A 20,829-nucleotide genomic window follows, 5' to 3' on the forward strand; every position below is an offset into this window, starting at 1 on the left:
ACACCATAAAACATTTCTCAGTTGACGAGTTCCTTCGTGTGTGTTGTACTTTAAAAGTGTCAGCAAGGTATGAAATGACTGCTGATTAGCATAGCTAGAGTGACTTATAGAGACCCGACTACCACTTGCTGCAGTGCCTCATTAGGTCTTGCACTAACTACATTATAATTAGTGTTTTACAATATAAGACTGGCCTCCGCGCCAGGCCTGCTGCCAGAGCTCCCCATCACATTCATTCTGGCCATGTCTTACTACTCCAGCTACATTATCATCTACTCTGCTCTCTTCAATAAACTTTGTAATTCCTCAAAGAAGCGTTGTCCTTCTGATCAATATTATTATAACTTACATGTACACACACATACATTTATTCAATACTAGTGTTGCAATAAAGATGAATTAGAGAAAATGATGTACTGATATATTTTTCGTTTTTACGTGTGTTTCAGAAAAATGTAGTAAAGAAGCAATGTACACATAACATTGGCCGGGCCCGAGTTGTGAAAATAAAGGTAAGTTTTTATATCTACTGTATATAAGTGCTCATGTACCCAACATATACTGTCCATATACGTGTAACATTTTAAAATTCCCATTTCAACCTTCATATTTCAGAACCTTCGATTTGAAATCTCTCCCACATTAAGAGGAAATATAAGAATAGTATGTTGTGTGGCTTTATCAACTCGAGGATATAGATAAATAATAAGTACCACTAGTTTATGACTTCAGTGTATTTATAAAGCACATTTATTTTGCATGTAATTGTAAACACGTGTAAACTTCCTCTCGTTAAGCAGACTGCCCATGTGACATGCTGTCTATCTGTTACAAATGGTAATAGCGATATTCGTTACATGGCATCTGACTACATGTTTTGTGTTTGTGTTTGGTCACACTTTCAATATTACTGATTAATTACTTTCGTTAAGTTTTCTTAAATACCGGTAATATAAAAACTGCCTGAGAGTCGGGTTCAAGTGCCGATCGTAGGGGATTGAAGTGAGAAATGTTTGTTGGTTTAGGTCCCATTTTGTTTTGTGAACAAATAACAGCGTTGCCTGCTCGTTTTTCAATGAATGCCTGACAATTGGCCCACAGTCTACTGTTTCCTGGCCAAACACGTTGCATGTTGTTATTGTACTCCGTGAGATGGAAATCAAATTCAAGCCAATAACATTGTACCACTTAGCAGAGAGATGGGATGCTCAGCTTGTCTTTCTTGAATCTAATGAAACAATAACTTCTGATTTACCCGATCGTGTGGCGGGAATCTACAGTTAATGCCAGCTCTACCTATTCAGGTCAATGACGGTTTGTCATAAATAATGTCTTATAAACAGACCAAATTTGTGTTCATTTATTTTTGATAATAATCCATTAACTAATCACAGTGATACTAGTCACGACTTCCATCGACCATTTGCTAAATAAACGGCATATTACGTAATATGGCGTTTATAATTGATATAACTGATGTTCAATTTACACTTAAAAAGCAATACATATATTTCGTTGATATTCTTTTAAAATTCTTCAGCCAACATAGAATTTCATAATGGATGACATATGACCTTGAAGTACATGTGTAAAACATGCTTTATCTATCTCTTCGAAAATCTGTATAGCTGGGTTATTTGTCGTCTTTCTATGGCATGCATGTTTATCAACCTCTGGCTAGGAACATATTGATGGGCGGCATGCGTTCGGTTTCAATTAATGCAATGTGGTCGTGATATCCTACTACAAATCTAAGCGAAACAAACGCTCTATTTAGAAGCGTGTATAACTTAGCATGAAGTGGTTTGAAAGAGAGAATCTCTGTAAAAAGACATTTAAATAATAAATGTGTGACCTTGTAGCTAGTCAGAGAAAATTCTTTAATTTTGTCAACAAATTATGGCATACACTGGGGGACTTGTTTTGTTTGAGTTCTGACATTAATCTAGGTTTCGTTGCTCAAGGATATTGCTCTGCTTACCCCTAAAATGCGTCACATTACCAGGCATCACCACGTGGTCAATCCGCGCGCATGTCATGTGGATGGTGGTAACTCTGACAATAAATTAAAAAAAATGTATTATTGTCTTTAAATAATACATAACCTACTTGGATAACCGGTGACCACGGGGTCGGTTTGATTTGCTAGCTTTCCTGATGGTCCAAGAAGGTAACACTAGATAGACACCTTTATCAGGGTGAATAAATTATCCCAGTCCCAGAGATCGACCCTGTGCATATCCTCTCAGAGATTGATAGGAGTTATCAAAGGTTTTCTAGAGGCTTGTGGAGAGGCATTCTGCTGCATTTTCTATAGGAAAATTACATTCCGGTATTCTGATGAGGGTAGAAATTAGCATGATTACTAGTAAGGAGTGCCTGATTTCTGTGTCGTGCTAGTGTCTTGCTGGTGTGTGGAAAGGGCTCTACCACTCGGAGCCTGGAACGATGATTAGACTTTGTGTGAGACGAAATCCAACTCTTTGTCCTTACAGAAACATTTACATTTGTACAAACTTCTGTTAGGATGGATACCAGAATATATAATATCGTATTTATGTAATGCCCGTCACATTTGAATACCTGACGATAATGTATTTTATTAAGTGATAATGACAATATTATTCACCTTTAACATGTAAACATTGAAATATCAACGTAATATTATGTAATATTACCTTTACTTGCATGTTTGTTTTTACTTTCCTCTGGACAAGCCAAGACATATACCTTTTCAATTTAAAAAGAATGCCGAGAGCATGTATGCAAATTTGAAATTAAACATAATACCAACATTCACGAGAAACAAATCGATAATGTTTTTCATCATTTTAAAGATTGATTTTAGATCATCAAAATAATCATAACCTTTAAATAGATTCCTTATCGAAACAGTGATGCTAATTAACCTTTGAAAATAACAGTATATCAGGTTTCAACAGTGTTTGAATTGTTTTTGTCTTGAAACCGTCTTTGTTCACACTTGATGTGTGTAATAAGTCGGCAAATAATCACAAGGATATCGAATGTACTGTAAAGTGTGCATGGTTAACAAGAAAGTAAAACATCTTATCAAACCAAGATGTTTATTGCATTTTAAAGATGTACGTAAAGATAGAAGACGGTTAAATATGTAAAAATGTGAAAACCACTCTTGACAAGATAACACGATCAGTCAGTGTTATTTAAGATATCGGTAACAGGTCAGGCAACTTGTTTATGGGGACGCATTTTAAGTACGACTTCCTTCATGTGGAACATGAACGCTTTGTTCTCAGTTTTAAACAGGAACTGACGTTTACGAGGTAGAACGCGGTGACAGCGTTTTACGTACTGCTGCCATTTCGTAGAAAACTGGTGAGAATTTGTATTTGCCCATCATCATCAGAGGCAGCCATCTTGGATTTGGTAGTTAAAGTTTAGTATCGCTATTTTTCAGAAAGTACTGAATGGATCATTCTCAAATTTCATATGTCGGTTTCCCTAGGTCCTTAGTTATGCAAATTGAATTTTGGCTCGCACTCATCGGTCAACAAGATAACCGCCAGGCAGCCATCTTGGATTTTGAAAGTTAAAGTTTGGTATCGCTATTTCTCAGAAATTACTGAAGGAATCATTCTCAAATTTCATAAGTAGGTTTCCCTAGAATCTTAGTTGTGCATATTACATTTTGGGACCAATCGGTTAATAAAATGGCGGCCAGGCAGCCATCTAAGATTTTGGTTGTTAAAGTTCGAAAAGTAGTGAAAAGATCCCTCTTTCCATTGTCAGACATAGATAAGTCTTTTTGGGCGCCAAGATCCCTCTGGGGTCTCTTGTTTAAAATGAGGTGTTAATGCCTAAATCTATCCGGTTGCCATTACACTTCAACTTTGAAATTCCCCCAGGTTACGCAAACTTTTTGTCCTGTCTTTCTTATATTCACTTTTGATGTACAGAGAAGGCCGTTCTCCAAATTGTCTCTGACAGGAATGACACATTTCCTCTTCCTCAACGTGAGTTGTCCCTCAGAGACCAAATCCATACTGTCATTATAGATGTAATATAAAGTGCTTTCCTCCGTGTAGTTCTGTGCGGAGTTATATCACTAAAAATTAGAGATCATCTATGTGTGTCAATTTCCCTTTCTTTGTGTGGGTTATTCCTCTCGTCCTATACTCCTGTCACTGACTTGGTTAATTTGGCTTCAGTGTCTCTCTTGAGTGAGACTGACAGTGCCATTGTTTAACGCCTGTCCAGATCCTGCATGGGTAAGAAGTGAACCATCTCAATATCATACAGACAATACATGTATGTGTTGTATTTGTTGTATTTCTTGTTGAAACATTCACAATAAACAGAGAATTCCACATCAAAAGATTTTCGTCGACCTGTTTTTATTAGATTTTATTCCAGCTATTTTGAAGTACTTTCCCACAAGCCAGAAAACCTTTTATGTTTGGCTGTTAGTTATATGACTGATACCGATAAAAATTATCAGAATTGTATCAAAGAATCCCGAAATCATAAATGAGTGATTCTACTTTTCTTTTCACCAAAAACATACTGAAGAATCTATCTTGGCATCATTTGTGTAAACACTATAACTTGCATGGGTTCTGATAGATAAATAATCATTATCAGGGCTCGTTTGTAGGCTTCCAATGAAAATATGTAAGCCCTGTAATGTTCTATAAGACACAGTTAAGACAATTTTGTCTAGTTTTACCAAATTTTGTTTCATCAAACTGTTGGCAAGAAATGCGCTACGCTACGAGGAAAGAGGAAATAAAAAAATCTAAACGGAAGGGACATTTATTTAAGGAAATAATAGAAGTTTAGATGGTTTCAAAGAAAAGGAAAGTGATTAGGTGTAGGGATGGTGCTGGAACCTTAGAACGTTGGCAAAGCTCCATACTTACAGATGGAATCAAATTTGATTTTTTCTCTGCGTGTCGGTTTATCTGTTGCGCTGCATGTCAGCATGCGTAAATTAACAAAACTCAATGTTTAAGGGGTGAATCGCTTGCCAAATCGGCTCAAAAGAAACATGATTTTTGTGCGTATGTTTGCCATCTTGAACGGCCCTTACCTTGAATGTTTGTAGAGAAAGCATGAGAATTTGGCGTGTGTCGGTTTGGAACCAAAGCTGGGATATATAGTTTCTCACATGCCAAGTATACAGTTGCTGTACGTAAATAGCTATGTACATGTATTCTGCTTTGTGCCTACCTAATGATAGAGTAGGGGATGTAGGGTGACATTAAACAAGGTCGACCCAGAGGTCATCCTAGCCCCCTAATGTCTTCTGGCACCTTCCTGCTCTCCACAACACATGGGATTGAAACTTGGCCTAAGGAATTGATGGTTGTAAAGCAGTAGTAGAACCATGTAGTATTTTATCTTAATGTGCCTTGGCAACACTGTTTTCCAGGTCGTTTGAAGTTTGGAACGTGAAGACCTTTGTGGCCGTATTGGTATACTAGTATTTTATACTACAAGTCTTAAATGGGTTGAGTGTACTTTTCTGGTCGGTAAATTAGAATCAGGAGAAAATACCAACAAAGATAAAGTCAAATTCAATAAATAGAAATATATTTAAAATTGAAGGGGTGGGCGAAACTTGTATTGCCATGAAAAGGTATCATTATCAGGAATTTAAAACTAGGTGTTTCGGAACAGTAAGCTTAATTGCTAAGACTCAAATATCTAGGTCGACATCCGGTCAACTAACATTCCCAATTGAGTGTCAGGTGCTATCAGAACTTAGAATCTAAATAGTAAAGGTTACAACAGAGTATTTCTGGACGAGATCATAATGTCAAACGTTAACGCTCATCCTGCCTGAACGTATCGTCTTGCTTTCTTGTGTAATCATTATGGATAGCAATATAATATTAGTTTTCATGTATTATTTGACAGGGAGATTAATGTTGTCACTGTTTACTTTAGTTAAACATCTAAATAAAAATCGTCGCACGAAAATGAAAAATATCTTTTTTGGAGTCACTTTTTGTTGCGAGTATGTGTGGTGACTACTTTAGATGCGAGTATGAGTGGTGACTATACTTTAGATGCCTGTATGTGTGATGACTATAATTTAGATGCGAGTATGTGTGGTGATTACTTTAGATGCGAGTATGTGTGGTGACTATACTTTAGATGCGAGTATTTGTGGTGACTATACTTTAGATGCGAGTATATGTGGTGACTATACTTTAGATGCGAGTATGGTGTGGTGACTATACTTTAGATGCGAGTATGTGTGGTGTGGTGACTATACTTTAGATGCCTGTATGTGTGGTGACTATACTTTAGATGCGAGTATTTGTGGTGACTACTTTAGATGCGAGTATGAGTGGTGACTATACTTTAGATGCCTGTATGTGTGATGACTATAATTTAGATGCGAGTATGTGTGGTGACTACTTTAGATGCGAGTATGAGTGGTGACTATACTTTAGATGCCTGTATGTGTGATGACTATAATTTAGATGCGAGTATGTGTGGTGATTACTTTAGATGCGAGTATGTGTGGTGACTATACTTTAGATGCGAGTATTTGTGGTGACTATACTTTAGATGCGAGTATGTGTGGTGTGGTGACTATACTTTAGATGCGAGTATTTGTGGTGACTATACTTTAGATGCGAGTATATGTGGTGACTATACTTTAGATGCGAGTATGTGTGGTGTGGTGACTTTACTTTAGATGCCTGTATGTGTGGTGACTATACTTTAGATGCCTGCATGATTATTTTTTTCTTATTCAAAACATTTCAGACTAATATAGCCGATAAAATTATTAATCGTAGTTAAATACTATCTACACACAGGAAGCTGTTTTGTTTGATTAATATCGAAAGGGACCCTATATAGCACATTTTATGGGTGTGGGAAAGCAGTGAATATATAAAGTATTTATAACGATAAGTAGCGGCACCAATTGAACAGTCATCATTCAGTAAAAACAGTGCTTTATAGTGCTTGAGATACTGTTGCTGGATGGCTGATGTACCATTTGCGCTTTGTTTTGCACATTAGGAAAATGCATATAAATCAAATGTCTTGCCAAAGAAGTGACCACAGATTGGAACGTTAGTGCCATGCATGCGAATAGGTACAAGTATACCCACGCTATTGTTCCTGGCCCGGCCACAGTGACCACGGGTTGGTATGTGTTATTGTTCTATACCCTAACGTTCCTTTCTGGGCGTGGCAAAAAGAGCAAGATTCATGAATCAGAAGGATGGTATGGCATGTTGAGGTAAACGAACGTACGATAATTACACAATACCTCTAGATGTGTACAGGATGTTGCCTTTTGTCAGATTGACAAAGATATTCTCTGTTGATATGTTACGTAACACACTGAGAATACACAACTGTGATCTTTTCTGAGAGACATTATATATTCTAGTACACATGATATACAAATGAGATAATTTGCTTACACTGGTGAATGATACGTATCAACTTTTTTGTTACACAATTGCTCTGAGAATGTAGTTAAGTATCCATGTGAAGTTTGCAAACAGAAAATGTGTATATACTACTCTGAAGAGAGCATAAAAATAAAGAGTGAAGTTTGGCCTACACCATCCTAACCGAGTATAAAGGATAAGTAAAGTTTAGTCTTACCCAAATTGTCCTAAACGGTTATGTGTATGGAAAACAACCTTACGAGAAAGAAACACGAAATATGTCGAATTGTCCTTTTCCAACACTTTAAATAAAAAAAAAAAATTCCTAACGTTTAAAAAATATAGTGCCATTTTTAGCTCACCTGGTTCGAATTTGGCTATTTCCATATAAAGATTTCTTCTCTGAAAGTAAGCATCAATATGTCTCATATTGCATTTGTAGCATCCTTATGGGGTGTAGATTCAAAATTGTACAAATGGTTGGTCTGACCCCTGGGGTCCTGAGGGGCGGAACCAAAGAGGATCAATTTGGGTGTTTTCATATAAACGACTTTTTCTCTAAAACTAAGCATTGGAGAATATTAATATTGCTTTTTTTTTAAATAATATATTTTTATTTCAAAAACGAAGATAATTTATTTCTCCAAATCTTGTCCTCTGGCAGGAGGGCTTTCACATATCATTCTCCTTTCATTCTTTATTTTCAATCAATCAAAATATCTCTTTCACGCTATTTCACTTTCTTTCTGTTTGTTTATTTGTTTATATTTTCCTTAAGGCAATCAGAATAATTATTACAATATTTATATGCATTTCGTATCAGGGTATATATATTTAAAAAAAAAACAAAGTTCCGGAATATATTTGAGATATCCTACGAAAATTAGTTTTTACCTGCTAGTTGGCGTGCGTACGTGTCGAGTTTTGCGGTGTCTAATATTAATATTGAATTGGTAACATCCTTTTGGAGTAAGGATTCAAAATTAAAAAAAAATTCTATGAAACTCAGTATTAATTAACTCATAGTCATAAAGTATTGATAACATCATTATATGATGAGGATTCAATCTTAAACAATTTTAATTTTGCTATTTGTAATTGGAAGACAAGAGTTTTTGTGATAATAACTTTAAAAAACCATGAGTGATACAGGCCCTCTGTACGTCTTGTTTTTATCTAGACACGCTGTATTATTATTGTATTATATTAAACTTATAGTAAACAAAATGCGTTTATATGTGAATGTTTTGAGGGATTTAAGTGGGACAAACGACAGGGATTTACCGAAGTTAACTCATGAGAAGTTATACGGGAATATATTATTACATTTAAGCTGGGTTGATATTGTGCCTCAAGATAGTTAATAAGCAGATTTGCATAAGAAGAAAGAAACATTCATATTGCTTTAATTATGTAATTTCTCCCTCGGGAGGACAGTTATATGAAAATTAAATTATAGATTTTAGAAGTGCCATGGAAATTGTCACAAGACGCGTTATTATAATGTACAAAATAATATCCGTTCATAAAATGTATATAATTACGGAAGAGAGGTTCATTTATTATGTTTATTTGGGTTTATTTCTATTGAATATCCGACCATCTGGTATATTTTAAAGTTTGAAATATTTAATATGTTCAGGAAGAACTGATACACGCACAAATGCCACACTTCAAAGACATACAAATTTGTATATTATGCTAATATGCATCTGTTAATTTTGATTAATTTGTACATTGTCTGGATGCAGTATAAATACGACTAGATCAATGTTTCCTGGCGTGATTGTGTGTGACGGGATGTAACACCTGTCCCTCGGCCACGCCCTACATCGTCAGCCAGACTGGCCTATTTCTTACTCTAACCTTACGGGCCAGAAGTGGAAATAATGTTACCTCATCATGCCGGTATTTAAATGGAAATGGAATTTCATTACATCCAACTTGGTAGTTCCATTGTATTGATACCATACATAAATGTCACCTAAATTGTTTATAGTCGGCACACAAAAAGCCGAGGGCACCACGGCGTATACTTTTTATTCTGCTGACAACGTGGCTTTAATGAGCGGAGAGTGCATTGTGTGTCGTGTGTGCTATAGTTACCTTAACTGTGGGGGCCAGGGAGGAGGGGTAACCTCTGACCCCCACACAGGCCCTGGTGATTGTACATACTTCTGTGATGGAGATTTCCTCCCCTCGTGTCACACAGATTCTCCATCAAACAGAAAACCGAGAATAGTGATTAAAACGGAATTTCTTACAGCAGACCGATTTTATTTTAAATTCTCACCTGCCTTAGGTGACCGTACCGACCTACTTAACATAGACACATTGAATGTAACAGATTACTGGTTAACATTTCATGGTACTTTCTTGTAAACTGTTAAAACTTTCACCTGACAAGCACACAGCCTCCAGTCCCTCTTTGACAGATGGCGAGGATGATAGAATCGTCTGCAGATAAAAACTTCTGTGTAAACTCTGCGTTGTCATTTCCCAATAGACTACATCACAATGTAGGAGGTCCTTTTGATCCTTTTTACAAACTGTTATTTGTTTAAGTCTGCATCCGCTATCCCCAATCTACTCCACACGTTTACCAATTTATACGTCTGTGTATAACCATTACCAGCATGCTGTTAAAAGGTAAACGTAGCAAATATATCCATATAAGGATGTTTAAAGAAATTCCCGATAGAATTCACGTAATATGTATCTAGTTCACGGGTGATCATTACGATGCAGTTATAACCCTATAGTGAAATGAAATAACGCCCCGGCTCCAGTGTTCCTGTATTTATACTCACTCCCTTATTTCTTATCACTGTGTAGTTCTAATGGCTTTAAATTATAAAATTTAACAAAATTCATACGGCACTGAAATATGAACGACGTTAATGTATCAAAGTGTCTGAGAAGACCGTATTATTTAAAATCAGGGGATGATTACACTTTTACAGACCTCGATCAAATATATAAATAGTAGTCCAGTGATCAAAATGTCACGCAAAGATATAATGCACTTGCGTATGTTAATTGTATTTTTTTTTAAAGTAAACATGTTATTACAATATGATATGAAGATTGGTTATAATTCTCACAATATGCAGGTGTTTAGCACAGTTTAAAAGGAGCCATGTAGTTTTCTTGGAACAGACATCAGTGAGCTAGCGCTATATTTAATATCATGTTATAACGTCATCAAATAGCTTGATCTTCTACAAAAGAGTATACGATACGCATTTGGCCTTCGTTCTTTTGTGGTAGAAAGACTGGTGGAACCAAGCATTGAATAATGAACAGTAAAATAGGACAAACGTTCAAAAATTTACAACAACAAATTTCAAATGTAACGGAAATATCTATTTGGTGTTTACTTGTTTGTTTTTCATTTCCATCCGAGAGTAAGTGGAATGTAGTGAAAATACAGGAATGCGAAGGGGTCAGAAAGCGCACGATATCGTAGCTACAACAGGCTGATATTAATTACCGTGTAATTTGTCAGACCAAGGTAAATGGCAAGTGTGAGATTAGGTACCGATAAAGAAAGACAGACGGATAGAGCCAAAAAATGGATAAAGGAATCAAAATACAAGATAAAACAACGCAAATACTGACGCTATGAAAGACGAACAGAATGATTGAAGACAAAAACTGAAACACATGAAAGTAAGATAGGCTAGGTGAAAAATCGAGGCGTGATGTGAAATGATTGAGTGTAAGAATGTGCTGAGTATTGGCGCCATCTGTTATGATTTGGCTGGTGACAGGTCCGCTAGCACCCCAGGGATCCATGATAATCAGACCACCATGTTCATTTGTTATGCAGGCACTGACGCAGAACTTTCTGGCTCAAAGGGCTCTCTTGTCACTGCCACCACAGCACCTGCTCCTGCTCAAGGAAATCATTCATCTGAAAGTAACAAATCCAATTTCCTTAATTCAAAGGAATTATTTACGTATGCAGAAGGACTGAATGTAAAAGTGATGTATTGGAAAGAGAAGAGGGGGTATGGTATATGTGAAGGGTATGAAGGTTGTAAAGGGAGCATGGGCTGGAAGTTAAGGGGTCGGTCAAGGTGAAAGTTCTACCATATTTATATGTAGGGCTATGGAGAGCGTGTATCCCAAGTTATCCAAAAGATAATTCATGCTATGGAAGTTTGTGTTGTTGTCTGATCTTTAGTAGTTTGGAGCGTCATTGGCACATGCACATTAGATAACAAGTTTGCAGTTTTGACATCATTTTCATGTTTTGGAAGCATCCGTATATCATTAGCTTTCATTGATTACTAAATCTCTCTCTCCATTCTAAATCATGGAAGCAAACATTTTTATTAAGTATGCAAATTGGTCTCATTACTATAGACCAAAGGTCAATGTATGACCTCGGATAAATGCATACAACCCTTTGATGACTTATGCTTCATGATTTTATAATGAATGACAGCCATGATTTTCTCATGTTTAATGTCCTTTTCATGAACTCTAGCTTTCCCACTCATATAATCAACTCGTATAATCAACGCTTCGTGCGATTTGTTTTATTTGAAGGCCAACATATTACGTATAGACACATTTTACTGAAGATCTAGAACTTAAAGAAAATGAGCCACTTTTATATAGGAGTAAAGTGTTGATATATTGATTATCGAGATGTATGGCTGATGAACGTGACATGGCAACTTCAGCTCAAAATTGTGTATGTACCGTCACCTTACAAAAGTATTCTTGTAGTCATGGTTTCTCCATTAAACACTCGTTATGTGATCAAATGCCATCAATGAGTATGCATCTCCGCGGTTGTTTTTACAACAGAACCTTATTTAGCAAAATTATTAAATATCACCTAAAACTCTTACTTGTGGTAAACTGTTATTTTGGTTTATTTCTTTAATCGAATCCTGGTTTATGAAAGGTTTATATGCAGTTTTATCATGCGTGTATATGCATCATTTTATCTTTCCTGCGACTAGAGTTAAATAAACTAGTGCATCATAATAATTTTGTAGCATTTAAAAAGTCATAGTTATCGGTAGTCTTATCGCTATATTTACATCACAGATATAATATTCCTGTAACTGTGACTGCATGTGGATGGGTTTATATATCCTGTTATAACTGAAGGTAATAATAGTACCAACCGCGCGGACAACCCTACCTGTAGTATAATGATGAACCATAAGTAAGGCCACATTTCTTACAGTAGTGTATATTACCGTGGTAGTCATGTTACCTGTACTTTTACCTGTATACTTGATATCATTTACAGTCTTATTTACATGTGAAATAAAACTGATGACCCTGACAGTTTCAGTATGACCCTTGACACCAGTGCACTGACCATGTGATGATACGCTGGGTTTCATTATCACTACCAAATCTTTCATTTTCCATCTGCCTAAATTCTGACATTCAAGCGTTAAACCTTACCCACTAATTGCTCATCTATTATTCATGAAGCAGTCTCATACCAGGTAGGAGCTATTGTTCTGGGGACATTAGTGAGAACAAAGCATCGAGGCATCGGGAAGCTTTGCACTGAAATTTAATTTATTTCTAATCACTTGCTGTAGCACATTAAATGACTGACTTATGAAAGCCATGTTGCTTGTTTGCAGCACCAAGGTTTCGTTGAAAGGCTTTTTCATGAAATGAAATAGTGCTGCTTTTTTATGGAAACGATAAGGTATTTCACCAGGTCTCACGAGTTTGGCTGTCATTAACATGGCAGCGGTTTTACGTTACGGTAGCTGAAGCCTTAATTACAAACCGAAATACATGTTCCTAGAGCAGATGTATAGGAAGTTGTCTCGGCCTGCTTTACAGTGGTCCTGGATGCATTGGTGAAGATCCCCAGAATGACTGGCTCCTGTAAACGTTTCTGCTGATGTTCGTGACGCAAACGGTTTTATCGTTAAGTCTTTTTACTGCGTTTTTGCTGTTAAAATCACTAAAATGAATCTTTTAAGAAAATCACAAGCAAGCTTATCAAATAAAGCAAAGAGAGGAAGTAGGAGAATCGGTTCATAGTTTAGAATTTCTTACAGCTGTCGAACAAAAAAAAAATAGTCGTTAAATGTCCTATCTTCGTGATGGTAATTGTGATGAATTCAGAAAGCATGTTCAGATCTGCATTTCGTCCTATGACTGATAGCATTCAGAAAACAAGATTTTAGCCCATAAAAAATGGACCAATTTGATTTTAATCACTAACAGGCGATAACTGCTATCTGATGTTGAAATATTGGTGGATGTTAGATGAAGACACCTGAATAGAAGCGACTATTCTGGGCTGTAGTACTAAATACCGACGAACCTTACTATCAAAGTGTCCCTTACATACTCTGTATACCTATATACCCTACAGATTTGTTTCTTTTATCTGTCAGAGACGGCTCCGACCGGCTGAAGCCAAGCTATGATTAGGTTATATGATGGAGATCAAGTTAACAGGATCATCTAGAACCGTGTTAATTTGTTTTTAGTCATCATCAGATATCCCAGCGGTAATAAAGATACTTATGAAATCAGATATTATTTATTGGCGTTTTATTACTGTTCCGGATCTCTGACTTGTATTTTTATATGCGTGTGATTACCACTTATGTTAAAACTTCAAAGATATTAATAAATACTTCAACACATAGTTTTTATGAGATGAATTGACTAAGTCTGAACGCCAGGTGACACATAAAAAAATAATCGGGAGTATACTGAGTAGAGTTAACGACTAGAATACTCCTTAAACAACATCGTATCGATTATGTTCGCTTGTGAGGTTGATCTTAAACTCACTTCTGATATCGGGTAACCCTACGGCAGATGAACCGTATTCGGCAGTGTATTGTATCACAATCTGACGTACGTGTAGAAAAAAATTATCATGTAAGTTTTGTTGAGTTCCTTTTCCTTTGTTGTCATCATGCTGTGACCATAGTACATACCCTATGTACGATGGATGTTTGGGTATTCTGGACTACTAAGTGTCAGAAAATCAAGGCTCCATCGGTTAAGGTCCAATAGGTATAGAACTGCAAGTCAGGAAAGAAAAACAAAACTACGTGTATTACAAAGGGGGGTACAATGGACATACCACAGCCTACAGACTATATCATTCATGTAGAAGCTAACCACAACCAAGGACTTGTAATAGTTTCTTATGTTTCTTTCTGTGATAGTTGCACGTGATTTCTGCAGAAACTATGTGGTGATCGCCTGTGACAGCAGCTACAGGACTATAAAGGTAAAATTATTTCGTTGTCCCCTCGCAGCATGGGTTGCTGAGCTGTCAATGTGCCAACATCAGAAGGCACGCTAGGGGTCCAGATATTGACAAGTAGATATAATAACAGAACGACTGCCTCTACATGTTTGCATTAAATGGGATACATCTATGATAAATGTCTGTTCGAAGGATACTGACATGGACACATTTCAACACTCTTGTAGTGCCCTCAGCTGCTGGCCCCGGGAGAGTTCCCCACATACCTCAAAAGGAATTATATGACCTGCACTTATAGTTCACAATACTCGCTAGACAAATGCAGATGGACGTTAGGGCGATAGCTTATCCAAAGAAGTGTTGCGGAATATATCAAACGCTAATTCCTCGGGCACACGGAAGGGTTAGGCTATAGATTGTTGTGCCAATGTCACTCTTCCCTGTAAATGGGAAAGTCATGTAATCTTACTGGTAGGTTTTACAGTGAATAAAGAAACGAAGCACAACAGGAAACGTTGGGACAGAAGAAAGGGGAAATGTCCGGAATCGAAATGGTTGAATGTTTTACCAATCAGCCAAAATGCAACAAAAATAAGAAAAGCGAGAACTATGAATGGATGATGCAACACTTGAACAATTAAAAAATATTGTCAAACTATTACAAAAAAAGATAACAGTAACATATTTCTAAATGGAAATATTTCAGTTCGTTGTCATAACAACTTCTGACCAACGTATAGCTTTCTTTTTGATATTTTTGAGACTAGTGTTAAGAAGAATGACGACTCGTAATCCTCCTAAATAGATATGAATACCTACTTGATTATTAACTCAGTATCGTCCTAAAGTCCACTTTTGCTAAAATGAAAAAGAAATAAATGGATAAAAATCATATGGGAGGCTTTTACCGTATTTGACCTTGATACAAAAATAGCCTTGTGATGTATTGACTACTGCTTATTAACAGGAGTAATACGGGTTACAACAGGGTCAGATAGGGGTGGCGGTAACAGCTTGGCGTGGTCGTCCGTGTGTGAAATCGGAGCGAGCTTTGGTAATGTGTAATGATGAAGATAACAGCAGCTGTTCGGGCTAGGTGATCCCCTCCCCCTGTTAATGATTCCCTCCCGGGAATAATTAACATGGTAGGCGATCACGTCATAGATATCGGACACCTGTTAACATGCGCACAATAAAACTGTGATGCTTCACAGAGTATTGAACAGTTTTCAGTTTTAATGGTAAGCAGTTAATTTTTAATGTTACACGTCTTGTGTTGACAGGATATCTGCGAGCGACTTTGCTAAAAATGTTTTCTAGTGATATCAAACATTTTAATGTGCTGGCACACTCTGATCAACTACTATATTTTCACGATCCTTTTAAGGACATGTGACGGTTACACTATAGATTACCAGCGTATTTGTCTTTGCTTGTCTTCATGAGTTACCGTACCAATATAATGGTTATAATGTCCATTAAACCTATCCATATATACTAGTACACTTTTCACATGATATCAGTATGATCGAGGAATAAGTATAATACAAACATGGCAATTCAAAATTGAAGTTCGCGTTGTATTTTGTCACATGCATATTAACTGTCATACTAGAAGTGGATGTCAGATTTATGCTGCAGTATACTTTTTTTTTCTACGAGATCAGACAGAGTCATAAGAAATAGTTTTTCCACTTCCTAGGAATCCTTGCCGACACTGAAGTAGATCAAAGTTACAATGATAGCTGTGACGTTTCCAGCGGGAGGTGTGTTTGTATGGCTACAGTTTCTGATTTAGTAGCTCGAAGCTCTGCAATTTGAGATTTGAAGGAGACAGTTGAGTACAGATTGGTATCAACCAGCGGGTTATGATGAGCTGGAAGCATTTTCTGACAAATCTTTTGTACTTTGATATTTCTCTCACAAACTTGTTTCAACCTAGTTTCGATAAGGCATATTTTCTTTCACGGCAAAAACCATCTTTCAAGCTAAATCTTGTTGATTTTGTTTCGTTCTTTTTATTCCAAGTGCTTTCTCCATCCCGTCAAAAGAAACGCGTAAAGATCAGTGGATATACTGAACGACTGATAAGTAAAACATGCTTTTAGACACGGCGGTGTAGCCAGGTATTCAGCCAGGTACTGTTTGTTAGGCTATGTAACAGACCTTAAGTCATATAATCAGGTCAATCAAGAAGCCTGGTACCATGGCCAATTACCCTATTCCAGAAATGACTTCATGCTCTATCAGCAGAATAACTTTGATACTATCTTCAGCTATAATACTGACCATTATGAGGACTTAATAAAGCCAGTAGAATTAAGTCTACAATTAAACTACAACATACTTAACCTGCCGATAGAGACGCTTTTCACCCATGTCGCGTATGTTGTAGGTATTTATTGATAAGATATTTAAACCTGTCCATTATTTCATGGAAAGCAATTGGCCAGCGCTTTTCATCTTAATTCCCCAGATACCTAATTACTAGGAATGTACATGTCACGATCGCTTTCTAACTGTACTAGTCTTCTACTGGAACTAAACGCATTGAAACGAGGTATAGGCATTGGGGGAGATAATGTACACCGAAGATAGCAATTCATGGCAATAATATAGGCACTAAAAGTAAAAGTATGACACTAGGTGCGAGACACCAAAGAGAAAAAGAATTGCATGAATTGGGACGGTTTCGTATCAACAGTTCTGTTGAAAGGTGACAAAGGACCAATTGTCAGTTCCTAGATATCATAATGTTGTTATTTTTTAAGAACATATCTAACCCTTTTTATTAGATTCAACATTTTTTTCTTCGTAGGCTTTGTCGGATTATATGTTTAACAAATAGCTAGTTACTGTAGCACAGACACATATTGACTTAGGCATTCTTTTGCCTGTATTGCCACTTTGAACCCAATATTGTATTAATCTAGACGGCGGTATGCCGACACATGGGTCCAACATGAGTGCAAATGACCCTTTCCAGCAGCTGATAATGGAAACAGAGTCATTCGCAAGGACCATGGTGAGTAAACGAGGATGTACTCTTACAATAACGCCACCCAAGGAAACTGTTTACAAATATAAACAATCTGTGTAATGGTCTGAGGAAACAGCTAGGCGCTTTGACAGGTCATCTCTTGGTCGACGAGGGTTTGATACTTTGATATTTCCTAGGAGGTTGAAAACTCACATTTACCATATACGTATTCCTGATTCATTTGATCTTCTAAATTCTAAAGTTAGCTTTTCAATAATGAGGTCATTTGAAGAGAAGAAAGCAAAGTTGTCAATGCATGTTAAATCATATTCGTTTAATTATTCATAATTTCAATTGAAATTCGATTAAAACCGTGTATTAGAATTCAATAAAATTAATATTGAACTAAATATAAAAGAGATTTGTTTCACTATTCTGCGATACGAACAAAACAATGTTATTTATTTTGCTATTTGATGTTCACCTACCTACTGTAATATATGACCACACATACATATGATGAACGACCAGTCTGACCATCCAACCCAGACTGACCACGGTCAGATGTCACGTGATGGTCATGATCCATCATTTCCTATTGGGTAAAATTAACTGTTACAAAGTGGTCGAAGAAATGGTCATCTGTCGAACCGTCCCCGTGATCAATCAGTTAGCCTTCCGTTTTAATACTAAACCTTTCTGACTTTTATCGAGGAATGGTTGAACTATTTGCCAGGTAGACGTGACTGCCATGTATGCTGTGTAATCAGTGCCAGATCTGAAGAGGGATACCGACTGTTTAAGAAATGATAGGCCGTTAGTTGTAATGTATCTTACTGATAATGCATGATAGTACAATCAATTAGTTATCTTATTGCATTTCTTACCATGAATTTCTGCAAAAACACACAACAAATTCTGAAAGTTAGTTATATTGCGCGACCTGTGCATGCAACAAAAGTGTCATTTTACTAACGATACCTTTATACTTCCGTAATAAATGTATTCATTATTCATTGTTTCTGCTTGTATGTGGTTACCAATGAATTAATATACCATACCAACAATAATGCGGTTGTGTATGAGTTCAGTCCTAAGCACAAAATTATCAATGATTGTGTAAAACTTTAGCTTTAGTCCAAACTTTATTACACAGATATCTCCTAACCCCATTCGTTACTCCGGTATCCTCTTAGTTCCCTAAACCCCAGGCTCCACAAGTCCTAGATTTGTTTCTCCGGTATCCTCCAAGTTCCGTGACCCCCAGCCCCACAAGTCCTAGATTTGTTACTCCTGTATCCTTTACGTTCCCTGACCCCCAGCCCCACAAGTCCTATATTTGTTTCTCCAGTATTCCCCAAGTTTCCTGACCCCAGCCCCACAAGTCCTAACTGTTGATTGTGTAATCCCTCCTATGTACCAGTGTATTGACTGATGATGTTCAGCTGTCCATGTTTATTTGTCTTGGCTGTCAGCATATGCTCACACTACTTAAGATAAACTGAAATTTAGTTAGGTTTTGATGCCGTAGATAGTTTGTCTACACGTCGGTCTACTTGTTAGTGTATATACCTACTATATGTAATGGATTCCAAGTATCAAACATCACACTGATATGTCAAATCGCAATCTGTGAAGTGCTTATCAGCGGTCTGTGTTATCATCGAGGTTCAAAACATGTTGGTGATGGACACAGCCATTCAGGGATACCTTCTCAAAATCTATACATATGTAATGGTAATAGCAAAACAACTGTAAGAGTTTTCGAAACAATATGGTAGAACATCAATACTGTTGTACATGATAAAGGATGATTATATAACAAATTGTACAACATTTAAACTGCTACACACCTTCGACATTGTGAAAAATCAATACTGTTCCACTTACACTTCTTTATATCTACAACATTTTTATACATGGTTTAAACTTTGAACCTTACATTTTGTACTGCTATATATTAAAAATATGTATGTACAGTACCCAGAATGCAGCTTAATATTTCCGGGTCGTTGTACACTAAAGTAGTGCATATCAGTTAGTAGGTCATATTGCGACTAAGCTATTACAGAAACGTGTACTATTTCAACAGAAAAACATATTATCCAGTTATATAATTTTAAAAACTAATAGTTACCGTATTTTTATTATTTGCATGATATGTGGGTTTTGAAGCTTGAATAGAAATTTGTGTATTTTTTTCTTTTATACCTACGAAAAACATTTTCGTCCAATATCCAATTACAATCTCAGAGTATATTCACTTGGAATTATTTTAATTAAGATCTTTTACAAAACTGACTTTTTATTTGGTAAATTCCTGCAGGGAGTAAAGTATCGGTAAAGTTAAACAACTTCGCAGACAATAATTTAGAACAAATCAAAGCAGCTTGATACTTTCTTTAAAAATCCTGAAGATTGGGGATACCATATGGTATTGAGAATACTAAGAGAAACATAAAGTATTTAGCACAAACTCGAATAACATATGTAAATGCATACTATTTTTGTTTTGACGCCAATGCTGTCCATATATATAGCCGGTGAAATTGTGATCGAATTCATTGTAACGATGGAGGATGAGTTATTTAGTGTCTGTTTCCAATCGGTGTGGATGAAGAATGTCGAATTTATGACTATCAGACATCACTTTGGAAGACAAGCTCTTTTCAGCCTGTTAATTTACTTCCTGTCGGTATCCTTTGATGTGGAGGGCCTCTGTTATCTATGCTGTCATCCGAGGGAGACAGATGGTGCAATGTTACCACAGAGGCTGGTCTGATGTAAGTACGGCCAATACACACCACCCCTGCCGCTATTCATTCACACATATCAATTTAGGATCTGTGAAAGTTCTAAATTAATCACAACTGGACTTATTGAAGTTTTCATAACTACTTTTATCACTGTCGCTGTAACAGCAGCTGTGTATATAAGAACTATGACAGCCATTTAAGGTATGAATGGTGACAGACCACAGGGTACGAATCTCGTGTGTATACCGTGATATTACGGTTTTAACAGACCACAGGGCATGAATCAATATAATAAAGGACCACAGGGCGGGCATTAATGGACTTAGGTCTAACCGCTCACAGGACGGGCATTAATGGAGTGGAGTCTAATGGATCACAGGGCGGGCATTAATGGAATGAAGTATAAGGAACACAGGGCGGGCATTAATGGGGTATAAGTCTAACGGATTACAGGGCGGGCAT

At 36.7% G+C, this 20,829-nt stretch overlaps 1 long non-coding RNA gene across 1 annotated transcript in view; it reads left to right on the forward strand.

Annotated features, from left to right (window-relative positions):
• Nucleotides 1-446: 446 nt before the first annotated feature.
• The window catches only part of LOC138319126 (uncharacterized), a 55,675-nt gene continuing 35,292 nt past the window's right edge, over nt 447-20,829 (forward strand). The window contains exon 1 of the long non-coding RNA XR_011207960.1: nt 447-512. This is a non-coding gene — a long non-coding RNA (uncharacterized lncRNA). The remainder of the gene's footprint in view (nt 513-20,829) is intronic.

The sequence above is a fragment of the Argopecten irradians genome, chromosome 3 (genome assembly GCF_041381155.1).
Source record: "Argopecten irradians isolate NY chromosome 3, Ai_NY, whole genome shotgun sequence".
NCBI lineage: Eukaryota > Metazoa > Mollusca > Bivalvia > Pectinida > Pectinidae > Argopecten > Argopecten irradians.